Source organism: Diospyros lotus, chromosome 13 (assembly GCF_014633365.1).
Source record: "Diospyros lotus cultivar Yz01 chromosome 13, ASM1463336v1, whole genome shotgun sequence".
Classification (NCBI taxonomy): Eukaryota; Viridiplantae; Streptophyta; class Magnoliopsida; order Ericales; family Ebenaceae; genus Diospyros; species Diospyros lotus.
This window is the reverse complement of record NC_068350.1, coordinates 29026478-29042432: the sequence shown is the minus strand read 5'-3', so window position 1 is coordinate 29042432 and position 15955 is coordinate 29026478.

The following is a 15955-nucleotide window of genomic DNA, read 5'->3' as shown; positions in this document are numbered from 1 at the left end:
ATGTAACCCAACAGAATCAAAGAGATGTAAGATTATTGAAGTGCATGGCAATTCATCAGCTTCTAGTTTTTGTTCTTCTTTAGTACCTTCAGGGTATTTACCATCTATGGCCTTAGATACTTTCTGTTGTACTAAAATTCCCTTCATTTTTTGTTGCAAAATAGAAAAGTCCCCCTTCCCATTGAAAACCCCCAATTCGAAGTGTGTAGTCATATTCACTAAGTATATGAATTTCACACAGAATATGCAGCCTAATTAAATTAATGCAAACACACAGTTTTAAAGATTTAATTCAGGCAGATTCACAGAAGGATAACAAATAGAACTGGAACAGGACTAAACAGGGTAAAGAAAACTGATTTACAAAGTAAATTGTATTCTAGACCTGTTTTGCACACAACCAATATAACTGATATCACACACAGCAAATTATCAGGATGCACTTAATAAAGTATATATCGACATAAAACAAAAAATTAGAGAACAGTAACTGTAGGAGAAACAAATCAAACAAGCTGATACAAAATTTACCGAGCTAGATCTCAAGAGTGAGATCTAGAATGAAATCGGGTCGGATCTCGTGGACCTGCCGACCTCGACAGGCCAAAGTCTGCCACTACACGCATCGTCACTGGCCGGAGAGTAGACTGACACGAGCCGGTCAGAGGGAAGCTACTCGGACGAACGATCGCGGATCTAGGGTTAGTTTACCCCAAATCACTCACTGCTCAAAGCAATAGGAGTTAACCGATTCGAGTTCCAACGTAAACCCTAGAACCACTTACCGTGAAAATCGATCAAGAAAACCAAAGGGGTTTTTCAATCAGGGTTTGATTTTGCACAACCCAGGAGCCACACGAGGCTCTGATACCATTTGTTGCGGAAGAACACTTACCAAAATAGAGGGTTAGTACAAAATATAAGCAAAACCAAAGAGATATCGAAAAAACCAGACAAGAACACAAAAGAGTAATAGTAAAAGAGACTCCCTATAAAATAGCTTTCCAAGGCTCAGATCTGGATCTGTCCAGATTGTCCCACCCAGGTAACTCTAGAAAATAGGGACACCAAGCCTCACGGAAGCACTCAAGAAACAAGCCATGGAAACCCCCAAATCGAAGCCCTAAACCCTCTCGGCCAAAACACCAAAACTTCTCCCAAAACCACACAGGTTACGTTCACAGCAAGATCCACCAAGGAACAAGAACAATCACAAAGATATGGGATGAAGAACAGTACCAAAAAGCTTACCTCAAAAAAAGATTTGCTGAACCAACTAAATAGGGGCTACTCACTGATCGACCAAGAGCTTCCAAAGGAAAGGAAGACCCCTGCCATGAAAAGAAGATCTGGCACAAAAAGGGAAGAGCCAACTCACAAAGATCGGCCATCAAAGGAAAAAATTGGGAGAGCAAAGAGAGAAGGAGAGAGAGAGTTCGGTCGTCAAATGAGGGCAAAGAAAGCATAAAAGAGACCTTATATATGACGGTGCTAAGGCACAACTGAAGGGCCATTTGGCTTGGGCTTGGGCTTGGGTTTGGGCTTCTTTAAGCCTTGAGCAAATGGGCTCAGCCCATTTCTCCTCCAAAGGCTTAATTAAGGGCTTATGGCCTGACTTTTTAATGGGCTGCCAATGGGTGGTATATTTGGATGGTACTTCAATCCCGGGCCGAAGCCTATGAAGATAAACCCGACTATTCGTCATAGCCTTGGGCCTCATTGGGAAACAAAAAAAAAACAATAGTGTGTAGGAGGTTTGTAATTCTTCCTAGTTTTGGCCTAGATGACTTACTTAGTTAAGTAGGAGGATTTAATAGAATTGTTTGCAAAATTCTTAGTGAGGAACTAAAGTAGTGGATTAAGTTTGGAAAGCCGAAACATTATAAATTATTGTCTCTTGCTATAGATTTTAATTTTCACTTCATTTAGCATTGCATATTGATATTCATTTTTAGTTTATCAAACAGTCTTCCAAATCAAGAATTTTTCCAACTCAAGTTAAATTTTTAACTAACCCAATTCACCCCTCCCCCCTCTTGGGTTCTGGAGACATTGCTATACGTTTATATCAAATGTCGATCCACAGACTAGTCAATCAAATTTAATATCACAATAAATTAATGAAACTAAAAGAAAATATGGGGAGGTATAATGTTATAAATTAATTGACAAAAGAATAATTTAAAAGAAACAAAATTGAGTAACAAAATTTAATTGGAGACAATATCGATTCAAGAAAAATTACTCACGGTTGTAATTTGATCACTGATCTCTAATAGATATATTTTTTTATAGTCAAATATTTAATCAAAGATTATCAACAAGCGAGACATGCTTTACCTTCTCTAATTTAATTAATCTCAGCCTAACTGTAACACCCTGTGTTACTGGTGTTAAAAAAATAATAATAAATAAAATAAAATTCCAAGAGTGCTCTTTGAGAGAGAGGCGAGAAATGAAATGATAGGTCCTGGGAAGGGGTATTCTGGTAATTTGGTTAGTGAGCGGTCCAACGGGCCCTAAGGTCAGTTTTGAGAAATGAATTAGCAAATTATCGAATCGATGATAGGGAGTGTCTCAGGACTTGGATGTCTAGGGAAGAGGGCATGAGATTGGTGAGCGTTTCGAGATGAGGTTGATGACGCTGAAAGCAATCAAACCGAGAATAATTTTCAGAATAAATTTTGTATAAACCCAAATGGGTGCCGATATCAAATGGTTGCAGGGAACCTCCGGGAAGCTGAGGGAACTATATGGGTGGTCCAGTTTTACGAATAAGGCAACCCTGGAGTATTTTCGGGTGGAATAAAGGTCCCATGTAAACACAGGGACGAAATCGGTGTTTTCAAGTAAAAGTCGAAAATTGATTTTCGAAGAAATCGAGTTTGGAAGTAACTTGATGATAATTAATTAAGGCTCGAGGAATACAAGTGTTATTATAAAAAAAAAATTCTCAAGTGTAATTATAAATTCTTAAGTGAAATTATTGGATTTTGAGGATTTAATATGTAATAATTATATATATATATAATTATGGCAAGGGACCTAGCTGCATTGGATGCCAACTTTTGTGTTCTCTCATTTGAGATAATAGCCGTGAAGTAGAGAGAGCAAGGGAGAGTGAGAGATCGCGAGAGAGAGCATGAGAGCTTGGGTGAGAGCTTGAGAGGGATCGAGATCGAGAGAGAACTAGGATCGTGGTGGCTGGCCGACGAGTAGCAGCGGGAGGCAGCGGCATCGGTCACGGCTGTTGCAGGGATGGCGGCCATGGCCGACGCGAGCAGACCAGCAACGGCTTGGAGCAACGATCGGTGGAGGCTGCCAATGCGGCTGTACACGTTGGCGACGGCGGCGCTGTGCACGACTGATGGCGATCGGAGATGGCTGGAAAGTGAAGCAGCGTCGGCCATGGCAGCATCGCGAGCAAGGGAGGCCGGCGCTGGTAACGGGCTCGCAGCAATGTGGGCGTCGTGGTGCGGTCGAGCGACGGTCGGGGAGCAGTCGATGACGACGGGGGCTGGCCGATGAAGGCTGGACAGCGACAAGCGGCGACGTGTGGCCAGCCGCTGGTGCGTGCAATGGACGTGCAAAGAAGGAGATGAACAAGGAGGAGAAAAGAAAAATAAAAAGAAAAGAAAAAGGAGAAAATAAGGAAAAAAAATATCAGAAAATGTCAAAAAATGGGAGAAAATTACGAAAATTAATTTGGGGCTCGAGGAGCGTGCCAGAAGCTCGAAAATGAGGTTTTAAGCGCAAGGTAACGTCTCATGAGGCGACGCCGGTGTGAGCGTTTGATCGATTTTCTCCTCTAGATTTGATGAGGGTCGACTGAAGAGGTGGTGATCCTAGAAGAGTTCAAAATTCGGGCTAGCATTCTCGCCCATGATAGAGATAAGGCTTCAAGCCAGGTAAGGGACGGTCCCAATGGTGGCGGCCATGCGAATGTTTTGTAATATGGTTAAATATATGTTGTTTGCCGTGGTGTGTTGTGCATGTTCTATAGGTAGTCTAGTGGAGTCTTATGGCCATGGGAAAGACTAGATGCATGCTAGGGGTAACATGGGAGGTAAGTGCTTCGAACAAGTAGGTTCGGAGAGCAGTGGTGCCTCGTCATTCATGCATATTTATTTGTCATTGCATTGCATATATTATCTTGTTTACATTCATTTGCACCCTTACTGAGTCATTGTGACTCATGAGGTTTTATCTCGTGTTGTAGATGTTGCAAGTCTAGATACAGGCAGGGATTATGTCGGGAGGTTGAAGTGGTGACTAGCGTTGTTGCCCGCATTGTGAATTGTGTTATCTCTTATATGTATTCATGTAGTGGTATGTATATATATATATATATCCTTGTAGATGAATGTGTATGTTATTGGGCACTGAATTGTATCCAGTTTGTTGTAATCGGTATAATATAATATACGATTGTGTAAACTTCTGGTTGATAGTAGCTTAGTTGGTGGAGCCAAGTTTTAGGATCAGGTAAGAATCAAAGAGGTACTTCCCATAAATCCCCAATACTCAGTAGATATTTGTTGTGCTAGTTTTGTGCCTGGGTCACCTTTGACTTGTGGTGAGACAAGCTGAAGAAATGTGAAACTCACTCGAGTTTTGGGTCCCATTCGCTGTGTTTCTTTTTTATGTTTGGGGACCCACTCCTCGAGTGGAGCAAAGGGAAGGATGAAGCCTAGCCCCACCTAAGACGTTTCCCGATGAAACATAGTCCATCTCTTCATCGGTTTGGTGTTACGTGTGAGTAATCCTGTTGATTATTCACTGATAACGCCCGTAGGTGGGAGCAAGCCGTTACACTAACACCTAAATTAATCTTTATCAATAAACCAATTGGTATTAAGCAATTCTCATGAATTTACTAATAGCATTACGAACTAAGGAGTTAAAGATAAATAATAATCAACAAGCATCAGATTATTTAATTCATTCTATATTTCTCTTAAGCAAGTAACAAAAATTAGGATCATAATTGTTTTGTTTAATTGCTACTTCAACTTAACATCATAACAATTACGAATTATAGATTCAGTTTAATTATAGACCACACAATTTAATTAATTAATAAGTTTTTTTAATTAATCAAATTATATAATCATTAACATGTAAAATAAAGAAATACAGATATTTAAATAGAAAAATAAATAAAGCAAAGAACAAGATCTCACAATTTTATTAACCATTTTTAAATTCCCTGAATCGACTAAAAATCTTAGCCAGACATAACAAAATAAAAAATACAAAAATCTAACATATTATCTTCCCCTTTTCCGTTCCTACTTCCATGCATGCGCCGCTCCTTCTCCTCCTTGATTCTCCAATTGCGTCGTTCCTCCTTCCGTGAATCCCCTCTTAATTCCCTTATAATATATTATTATATATATTATGAGCAGCGGCGGACCTATTCCAATTCCTCCCTGGGCCTTCCAATTTCTCCATAAGGACCCCATTTCAATTAATTGCTATTTGGACTTCAATGCTATTGGACTTCTTTAATTTCGCTGTTTCACCGGGCCTTCAATTTCCACTCCTTCAATTTCAATTTCAATTCCAATTCCAAGTCCAATTCCAATTTCAATTCCAAGCTCCTTCAATTCCAATTCCAATTCCAATTGCAAGCCCAATTTTAATTTGGGCTTCTCACTACTTTACCTTTACCTTTCCTAAAAAAAATATTTAATATATAAAATTCATTTAAGCACATCTTTTAAGTAGAAAAAATAAAAAAAAAAAATTAAAGAAAAATATATATAATAATAAGGATGGAATTTTTTTATTTTTAAACATAATTTATTAAACTTTGCCTGAACATCATAAGAAATAAAATAGGTTAAATAGATTAATTGTAAGGAGAATAAAAATATAAAATTATAAATTTATCAAATTTCTTTACACTTAGCTTCTGCATGTCATCCGACATGCAAAACTACTAAACATGAGACATCCACAATAATTCTCCCAATGACACCAAAAACATCATATATCATAATCAAAGACAACTCAAAGAATTAAACACTATAACAAGTCATGAACTAAAAACACTCAACAAACTCAAACTAAAATAAACAAGAGACTTTCATTCAAAAAGCATTCAACAAATATAATAGACCCTCACACGTTACTCGTAATTCACTCAAGTGTTTAAATGTAGGAAAAATTAGCTAAAAATTCAATCTATACTCAATTACTACCATAAACTTGCTTGTTCATCCAATCTTTGTTACCAATATCACATGCCATATACAAATCAAATAGTCCTTAACAAGGTTGTAATGGGGCTAAGGTAATGGTAGGATAGAAAAGGGAAAAAAAAGTTAAAATCTAAGAAATTAATAGAGCATTTAGAAATAACTTGGGCTAATTAAGCATTAAGGACCCAAAACCACAACCAATGACAAAACATTCTTCATTTCTTCCTTCTTATTCCTTCCTTTAGTCAATTCAAAAGTCCAATATTATGTCTTTGCACTTTTTTTTCATCTTTTCTTTTCTTTTTCTTTCTTTCTTTTCAACACATTTTTTTTATATATTTTTCTTTTTTTCAAACCTTTTTTTTAACAATAACATAACGTCATAATCATTCCCCAAATACATTCCATTCTATCAATAACTCAACTATAAAAAATCAACAATAGCATACCCACACTCATTCAATTCACGGTCCTTTCAAAACCCATCAAGTTATCCCAAATGCTCTACTAGCTCAAAGATAGGTAAAACAAAATAAGAATAACAAATGAAAAATGTTTACAACTCATAAATAAGGGTTGTTAAACAAATAAAAGGACAATAGGCTCAAAATAGGTCTACAAAAGTCAATTATGTAAGGTTGGCTTTTTAAGTCAAGTGGCTATCAATCTTGTATGTCATTTTCATCTTTATGCATGCACATGAATCTACAACCTTCACTAGTACTAGAAGCAAGTTTTATCGCAATTTTACATGAATGAACATCACTCCAAAAGAAAACATGAGAATGTTGTGTATGTTTCAATCTCAAAGGCTCAAAAAGCTCACCCAAAAATGTTTTTTGGTCAACCAACACAAGTTAATACTCTTGAAAATCAAACTCAAGTTAACTCTAGACTAAGTATGCAAGTATTTGCTCAATCATGTTATGACATTCTCACCTCAAGTTAATGTAAGTTTATAACATATGAATCCTTGAACATCATTGGGGAAAACTATAATGACCTAAATTTTTGAAAAAATAATATGTATTTAAGGTGATCTATGTCCTAGAGTAATTAATTGGAAAAATGTTAAATTTATTATCTTTGTGAATGAAAGGAATAATTGAGAGTTGGTGGAATTTATTGGGTTTAAATGTAAGTTGGAAAATGGGCATTTATTTAGAATAAAGTTAAATGTGTTGCTAAGTTGTAGCAATGAAGGGGGTAGCCAGGCAGTTAAGTGTGCAAATATTTTGTATTTTTAAATTAAATACGAGTGAAATGGTTAAATGACCAAAATAGGTTTAATGAGGGTATTAGGAATGAGAAAAGGTAAAGGCTAAATGTGGGATTTAAAGGTTGTGGATGTAAGCGTTCATTCCAATTTAGTTTTAGATGGATTTCAAATCTCAATTCAATATAGTTTTGGATTTCAAATCTCATTTCAATATAATTTTGGATTTCAAACCTCATTTCAATATAGTTTTGGATTTCAAATCTCATTTCAATATAGTTGTGGATTTTAAATTTCATTCCAATTTAGTTTTGGATTTTAAGTCTCATTTCAATTTGGTTTTGGATGGGATTTCAAGTCCATGGCCATATATATATATATATATATATTCTTCTTTCTTCCATATCAATACAAAAAATCAATGTTTTAGCGACAAAAAAATTCGTCGCTAAAACATAAAAATCCCTCGCTAAAATATTTAGCGACGGATTTAGTGACGGATACATTTCCGTCGCTAAAAAAGGCGTCGCTAAAATTTAGCGATAGGAGTATTTTAGCGACAGAATCAGTGACGGAATTAGCGAGAGGTTGACCCTGTCGCTAAATTTTAATTTTTTTATTTAATTTGTTTTATTTTTTAGCAACAGGGTTGACTCCGTCGCTAAATTAAAATTTTTTTTAAAATTTTTTATTTAAATTTTTTTTTAATTTTTTAGTAACGGGGTCGACCCCGTCGCTAAATTCAACCCCAAAATTGAAAATTCAACCTGCGCCAGGCCCCAACCACCCCTCATGTGCGCCGCGTGGTAGCGTTGGGATAATATTCTCATCAATTATCTCATGCTTTCAACCAGATTTGAACCCCCAACCTCTTATGACCAAATTTCGCGCGTGAGCCAGCTGATCTGGAAACCTCCTTGTTCATTGATGTATATCAAAATATATTTATACTATTCTCTTTTAAATATTTTAGAATTATATTTATACACCAAAATTCCTCAAACTTATTTAATGATATTAATTTTAATATTTAATGTTAGAAAGGGAAATGAATATTAATTTTAATTTTATTTCTTATTAACTTAAATAAAACTTTATTAATTATTATATTAGCAGTGAAAAATTATGTTTTTATTTTGATTTTAATTTTAATATATTTAAAAAATTATTAGTTAAATTTTTACTAATATTAATGTTAGTAAAAATTATTGTGATATGTCTAAATGTAAAATTTTTAATTTTTTATTTAATTTCTTTTATTTTCTAGTGACGGGTTGACCCGTCGCTAAATTTTAATTCTATATTTAATTTTTTTTATTTTTTAGCGACGGATTGACCCCGTCGCTAAATTTTAATTTTTTATTTTATTTTTTTTATTTTTTAGCGACGGGTTGACCCCGTCACTGAATTTGAATTTTTTTATTTATTTATTTTTTATGTTTTAGCAACAGGGATGACCCCGTCGCTAAAAAAATTAAATAAAAAAATTAAAATTTAGCAACAGGGTCATCCCCGTCGCTAAAAAATAAAAAATAAATAAATAAAAAATTCAAATTTAGTGATGGGTCAACCCCGTTGCTAAAAAATAAAAAATTAAATAAAAAATTAAAATTTAGCAACAGGGTTACTCCTCTCGCTAAAAAATAAAAATAAAATAAAATAAAAAAATTCAAATTCGCTAAAAAAAATAAATAAAAAAATTCAAATTTAGCGACGGGGTCATCCCTGTCACTAAAAAGTAAAAAAAAAAAAATAAATAAAAAAGTTAAAAGTTAGCGACGGGGTCTCCCTTAAAACAACAACATATCCAGCCGTTATCCCACTATGTGGGGTTGGCTACATGAATTCTAGACTTCTATGTGGGTTACATCCTAACAGATAGTTTGTCTGGAATTCATATTTGGATCCGACTAGGATTTACGCTGGCTATCGGCTACCTAACGCAACCCTCCTCCTTTATCCGAGCTTGGGACTGACAGTGGATAATATCCCCTGGCCCTATTGCTAAAAAGTAAAAAACACCAAATCTTTTTGCACAAACCCCCATAAAATATTTTTCTAGAATTTCTAGGATTTTTCCTAATTTTTTCTAGCCTCTCACGCGCCCCACGCGCTAGAGCGAGTGGCCGCGCGTGAAGAACTGCACGTGCTGGCCATGCGCTGGTCGTCTTCTCCGGTGACGGCACACCAGCGTTCTAGGATCTCTCCACCACCTTGTTCTCCTTCTTGAATCGATCACGATGGCACCAAGAATGGCTTCAACGGAGCACCGGAAGGCCGTCAACCCGCCTCTTGAAGTCTTGGCCAAGGCGTCCGCCACCCATCTCCACCGAGGCTTTGAACAGCCTTTAAATCTCAACCAAAATGCTTCAAATTGTATAGAAATAAACCTCAAACCATGAGAAACAAAAGCCCTTTATTTTGGAACCCCAATTCATTCGAAAACGGCCTCGATTTGAAGCTCCCACTCTTCTAATTTTCGTCTACCATGAACACTTATTTATAGGCAAATTCGAGGCTTCAAATGCCCGTCCTCAGCCAACCTATGGCCTTAAGAGCATCTACCTACCCTATATCAACCCTTAAGCAACCTTATCCAACCAAGAATCCAAGTTGCAGATCTTGACAAAAACGACCAAACTTCCGGTCGAAAATCTTGATTTTTCGGCCACTCTCGTGGTTGTTTGTTGGCAAAGACTTGACCCAAAGACTTCCCCGACCAACCCTCGTGGGTTCCCAGTGGCCAATTTTGGCAATGGAATGGGCTAGTCGACTATGGTTGTTTTTGAGGTTTCTTGAAATTGCACTTGAGCCTCTCAAACTTTGGTTTTCTCACTTTGTCCCTTTTCACTTAGCCCATTAACTTTTCATAATTTCACTTAAGACCCTCAAGTCCTAAAACATCCATTTGACTCCCAAAAATTCCAAAAAAAAATGTCATTTCGACATCCCTCCGGTAATTTCAAAAAACTGCACTTAGGCCCGAATTTCTGTTTTAGCCTCAAACCCTTTCGTTTCTTCCTAAAACCATTAAAGGGTTGTTCTTTATGAGAAACCGAAGCCCTCCTAAGCTTTCGTTGACTTTCCGGAAGTCCCCTATAACATTTTGGTTTTTAGCCTGAATCGCAGCTGCATTTTAGCTATATCGAAAATCGTTCCTGATCCAATTTCTTCTGATACTATAAATCATGTCTCGAAATGCTCGTCAAAGTCATATAATTTTCCTTATATATCTTGGCTCTAGGGCACTCCCTACAGACGATTCGGTACTTATAATTACTATCAAACCAATTTTTTAGTATTCTAAACTTACTTAAATTACATGATAACCTCATGAAAATATGGATTCTTACAGCATGTGTGTGTATATATATATGTATGTGTTTGTGTGTGTATGTGTATATATGGTGCGGGAGAGAAAAAGAGAGGTGAGGCAGAGGCCGGCGGTCGGGGGTGGTCGGAGGAGAAAGTGGGTTGTGGGCTGTGGGAGGGGTAAAGTAGAAATTTTAAAATTATTGTGGAATTTGGTGGGGTGTGAGCTATGAATAGAATATATATATATATATATATGAGCACGGTGCGTTGGAAGAATGGGGCACTAGAGAAGAAACAAAAGGCATTGCAGAACATGAAAAAAAGACATACAGAACGGAACATGAGCACATGGAACAGAAGCTGAATATGGTTTAATTTTCAGAATTGATTTTCTGCATTGTTCATCTTTCTTCCTCTTTTCTGTAGTTCTTTCTTGTATAACTTCGTTACTTTTGTTTTTATTTTCTACTGATGAATACCTTACTGTTCTTTCATTTTCTGTTATTAATTTTTGTATTAGGATTATTGTTTTCTCTTAATTTCAACAACCTTAAATTTCAGTTAATTTTAATTTTGCCTTTACATTAATGCATTTTAATTTACTGTGATTAATTTTTGTCCTTTAAATTATGTCTTTTAATTTTAGTAATTTTAATTCTAATCATTTAATTTTTTTCATTTAAATTCAGTAATTTACATTTCTGTCATTTAAATTCTCGTCAATTAATTTTTGCAAATGGAGGCATGTGGCTAAGTAAGTTTTGAGTCGAGGCAAGGACAGTGTTTGATACCATGAATAACTCAAGTAAGCCGAACTCCATTGCTTAGTTGAGGTTTTAAAATTAGATTAAGAATTTTTGTCAAAACATTTAGATTTGGATTAGGTTGTATACCTGACTTAGAATCTTCATGCCATTTATGGAGATTGCTAAACCTAGTAATACCATCATACTATACCCAAATCTAAGTGTAATATATTTGCATTTTGGTTTATGGTGGTTGCTTAAGTTAGATCATTTCATGCCATGTATAGAGAATGCTAGAAATAGAACCATCATCATCCTAAAACGTAATTAATAGCAAAAATTTTATAATCTAACTTTCAAATTCGATGATACTATAATTTTATGCTTGCTTGGGAAATGAATGGATCGGCACTGAAATTGTCTTGTCTCAAGATGTTTTATTTTCAATGTTAGTTCATTATCTCATTTTTTTCCCATATCACATCACACTACATTAGAATTTACTTTCACGCACTGTCTTTATTTTCTTTTAATAATTGACTTCCCTATGGATACGACCTGGACTTACTAGTTTTAAATTTTGTACTACATAAACCGCGTACCTTGGAGAGTGTGTCCTTCTTGTGTGTGTATCTTTAGGGTAGTTAATTTTATGCAAGGGTAGGAGTCGAACACTCGTGGCCTCAAATATTTTAAATTTCACAATCTCCCCATCAAACTCCATGGTAAGGGTACCATCATGAATATCTATCTTTGTCCTTACTATTCTTAGAAAAGTCATTCTAAGCAAAATTGGAGCAAGATTTGGAGAAGCGTTGTCCTCCATGCTTAGAATGTAAAAATCAGCAAGGAAAATCAGCTCATTAACCTACACCAAAACATCCTCAACTACCCCTTTAGGGTACCTATTTGATGTATTTTATTCGAAAGCCTCAATAGGGTTCCGATTCACCTTATATTTTTTAAGGAATGATGCATTTATTGATCAGGGTCTAGGGTCGTGCAAGATTTGGTGTTTCTTGCATGTATAAATTTTGGTTTATTGTGGTTGCTGTTGGGGTAAAAATATACCGTGAATATAGGTTAGGCATTTCTATAAATGTGAATGAGTACATATATGTATTGAAATTTACCATGTGATCATGAGATAGTGTGCACCTTAATTTATGTAATTGTGAATGATAAGCATGATGTGGGATTTTTCTTAATCATTGAGGATTCACTTGAAATTGGGATAGGTATATGTGATGCATGATTATGTTGATTTATGCTCCGCGACTAAGTTTTACGAGTAAGAAATGATATCCTAAAGAGTGCCTGACATGGGTTAAGGTGGCTATAAGCCCGATAGGTGATGCTCAAGCTACATTGATGGTTAATTAATTTTTTATTGTGTATAAATGTGAAGGCATAGTGAGCCATTGTGGTGTATATAACTCTTATCACTATATTTATATGCATGACAATTGAAGTGATGCATAAAATGCATAATGAATATGGCATGAAAATGATAACAATAAAGGAAAATTCATAATGTGACTCTTATATGTATTTGGGGGAGTCGAGTGTACTATATTCGGCCTATCCATACCTTAATCATATACCTTCATTTGTTATATATATACTTGTTGAGCCTTGTGGCTCACCTTATTTACTCTCATGTCATTTCAAGTTGTTGAGCCAACTTACTCATATTAATTAAGTTTTAATGATTAACAAAAATATTTTTATGATATAAATGTTTTCTCTTACTCATGCAAAACGTAAATTTATTTTGAATTAAAAAAGAATTGTTTTTAGACATATTTTCTTATTTTAATCATTTATATCTCAAAAGCTTATATTTGAATTTTTAAATTTTGAATTAAAGGAGAATTATTTTTAGACATGTTTTCTCTTATTCATACAAAAAGTAAATTTATTTTGAATTAAAGGAGATTGCTTTTAGACATGTTTTCTTATTTTAATTATTTATGTCTCAAAAGCTTATATTAGAATTTTCAAATCTTGATTTCTCATGCAAAAAATAAATTTATTTTGAATTAAAGATGAGACATGTTTTCTTATTGTTTGAGAAAGTCTAGACATTTTTTAAATTTTAAACTTCATATTAACCATTTCTTTAATGGCTAAAATACTTATAAATACCCTCCAAACTCATTTTTTGACTATCCAAGTACTTTCATTGCATATCCGAAGCACCCGAAAGCTCTCAAACGCTCTCAAGCAAAGCATCCAACCAATCCGAGACTCTCAAAACATTATTGCACATCCATCGAAGAGCCACAAGGCAAGAGGAGAAAAGTTCTTCAAGTCTTCTACTAAAAATCTAAACTTTTTCATTTGAGGTTACAAATTTATTTATTTATCTAAATATTATTACCTTGTATAATTTGTTCTTAATTGCTTATTTGTGTCCAAGTGTAGACAAATTATTTGTAACATTTAAATTACTATTGTGGATTGTATAGGTTTCCTAGAACCATTAAAATCTAGGTGAATCTAGTTTCCAAGGTAAGGTAGAAAGAAAACCTTGGTGTAATGGTTGCCTAGAACTCATTGTAATCGAGGTGTGTATCTAATTTTCAAGGTAAGATAGTCTGAAAACCTTGGTAAAATTATTTTAGTGGAACCTCAAGGGTGATTAGACCTTGAGAGAGTGGACTAGGTGTGTGTGAAGACAGCAAACCACTATAAATTGTGTTGTGCCTCATTGTATTTATTTTTGTTATTTCTTGTGGCTTACATTTATTATTAATTTCAAATATAATTTATTATATTTATCAAATATATATTTTTCAATAAAATCATTAATCAAGAATATTTATTAAAATTGAAAAAAAAAATTAATCACTCAATTCACCCCCCTTGAGTGGCCATACCCTAAGGGACCAATACAAGTAAAGGTAAAGTAGTGGTTGAGGGCAAGTCTAGTAGGGCTAGAGCCTAGGTTTAGAAGTGTATAGAGACATCCCAAACTAAAAGGTCCTTGTTAGTAGTTTCATTTCAACGAGAGCATCTTGTGAGGAGATCTTATTTTATTATTTACATTAGTGCCCTTGTATACATTTTGTATAGGCCATGGTGCCAAGATGAACTAAAATGAGGATGATGTAAAATTTTATTTTGACTTCCATTGATATTATCTATGGATAGAAATATTGTGTTGAATTTTATTGTTCTATATCATCTTTGTGATGACCTCCTTTCGGATATCCTATGCTAGCGGGAATATCCGGGAGTGGGCTATTACACAAGGTGTCATGAGCAAGATCAAATGGATTTGGAACAAGTCAGGACTTAAACCTAATGAGGTAGGAACCTGGATGGGTCCTCGAGACTTTTGAATATGCTGCCCAGATAGGCCTTCAGGAAGTTAAGAAGAAGGAACCCATATGGGTATTCGGGATAAAGGGTTTCCGATCCCTCGGGTGAGCTAGGCTGGGACTTAGCCTGCGATCACAAATAGAAGTCAAAACGACACGTAATATACTATCCCATGCAGGCCCTCCGATGCCAAAGTCAAACAGTAATCCAAAGTATGATGTATTGTAACGAGCTGTTTATTTTTGAATTAATGTGAATTTGGGTGTAAGGAATTAATTGGAGAAAATTAAAATTGATCAAGTGAGTTTTGGTAATTATTCGAAATTATTTGAAGTCATTATGGAACATTTGGGGATTTAAGGAAAAATAATAGTATATGTTATTTTGAGGAAATAGGTAATTAATTATTTTGTTTGAAAGTATTTATGAAAATAAGGAAAGATTAAAATAAATTGATTTGGGTTAATTTCTGGAAGTTATTGGGGTTAAAGTATAATTTTGGAAACTAGATGTCACCTTAAAAATTAAGTGACGAGGATTATTATCCAAGGAAGGCTTGTAGGCGAGATGGCCAATTGAGCTTGGAGGAGGGGGAGGTCGCGGGATCGAACTGCATCCAAGCAAGGAGAAGATGGGTTTTTTGAACCTAGCTGGCACCAAATGTCGCCGTTTCAAGGCGCTAGGCAGGCGCGCGGCCCGCATGCTCCCAGTCGCGGGCCCATGGGCGGTCAGGCCTCGCCAAACAGGGCCCTACATGGCCCTGCTACGCACATAGCTGCTGCCACGCAGCTTTTAGCGCTACCACTTGTCCATCCCCCTTGCCATGTGTTTCAAGCTAAATTTTTGCCTCCAGAAGATGCCTCCACGATGCTCTTACCACCTCTCCACCTTTGGGCCTATAAATAGGCCATTAATGCTTGAGTGAAAGGGGGATTTGAGAGAGAGATTAAGGAGAATTTTGGAGATAAATTAAGAGAAATTAAGGAGATTTTGGTGGCGTAGGCTTGAGTAATGACTCTAGTTTATTGCAAGAGTTAAGGAAATATTTAAGGCAAGTTCTTCTTCCTCTTTGTTCATTTGAGAGGTAAGATCTCAGTCTTTTATTAATATGAAAGTTCCATTATCTATCCCTTGTTGTTGCAAGT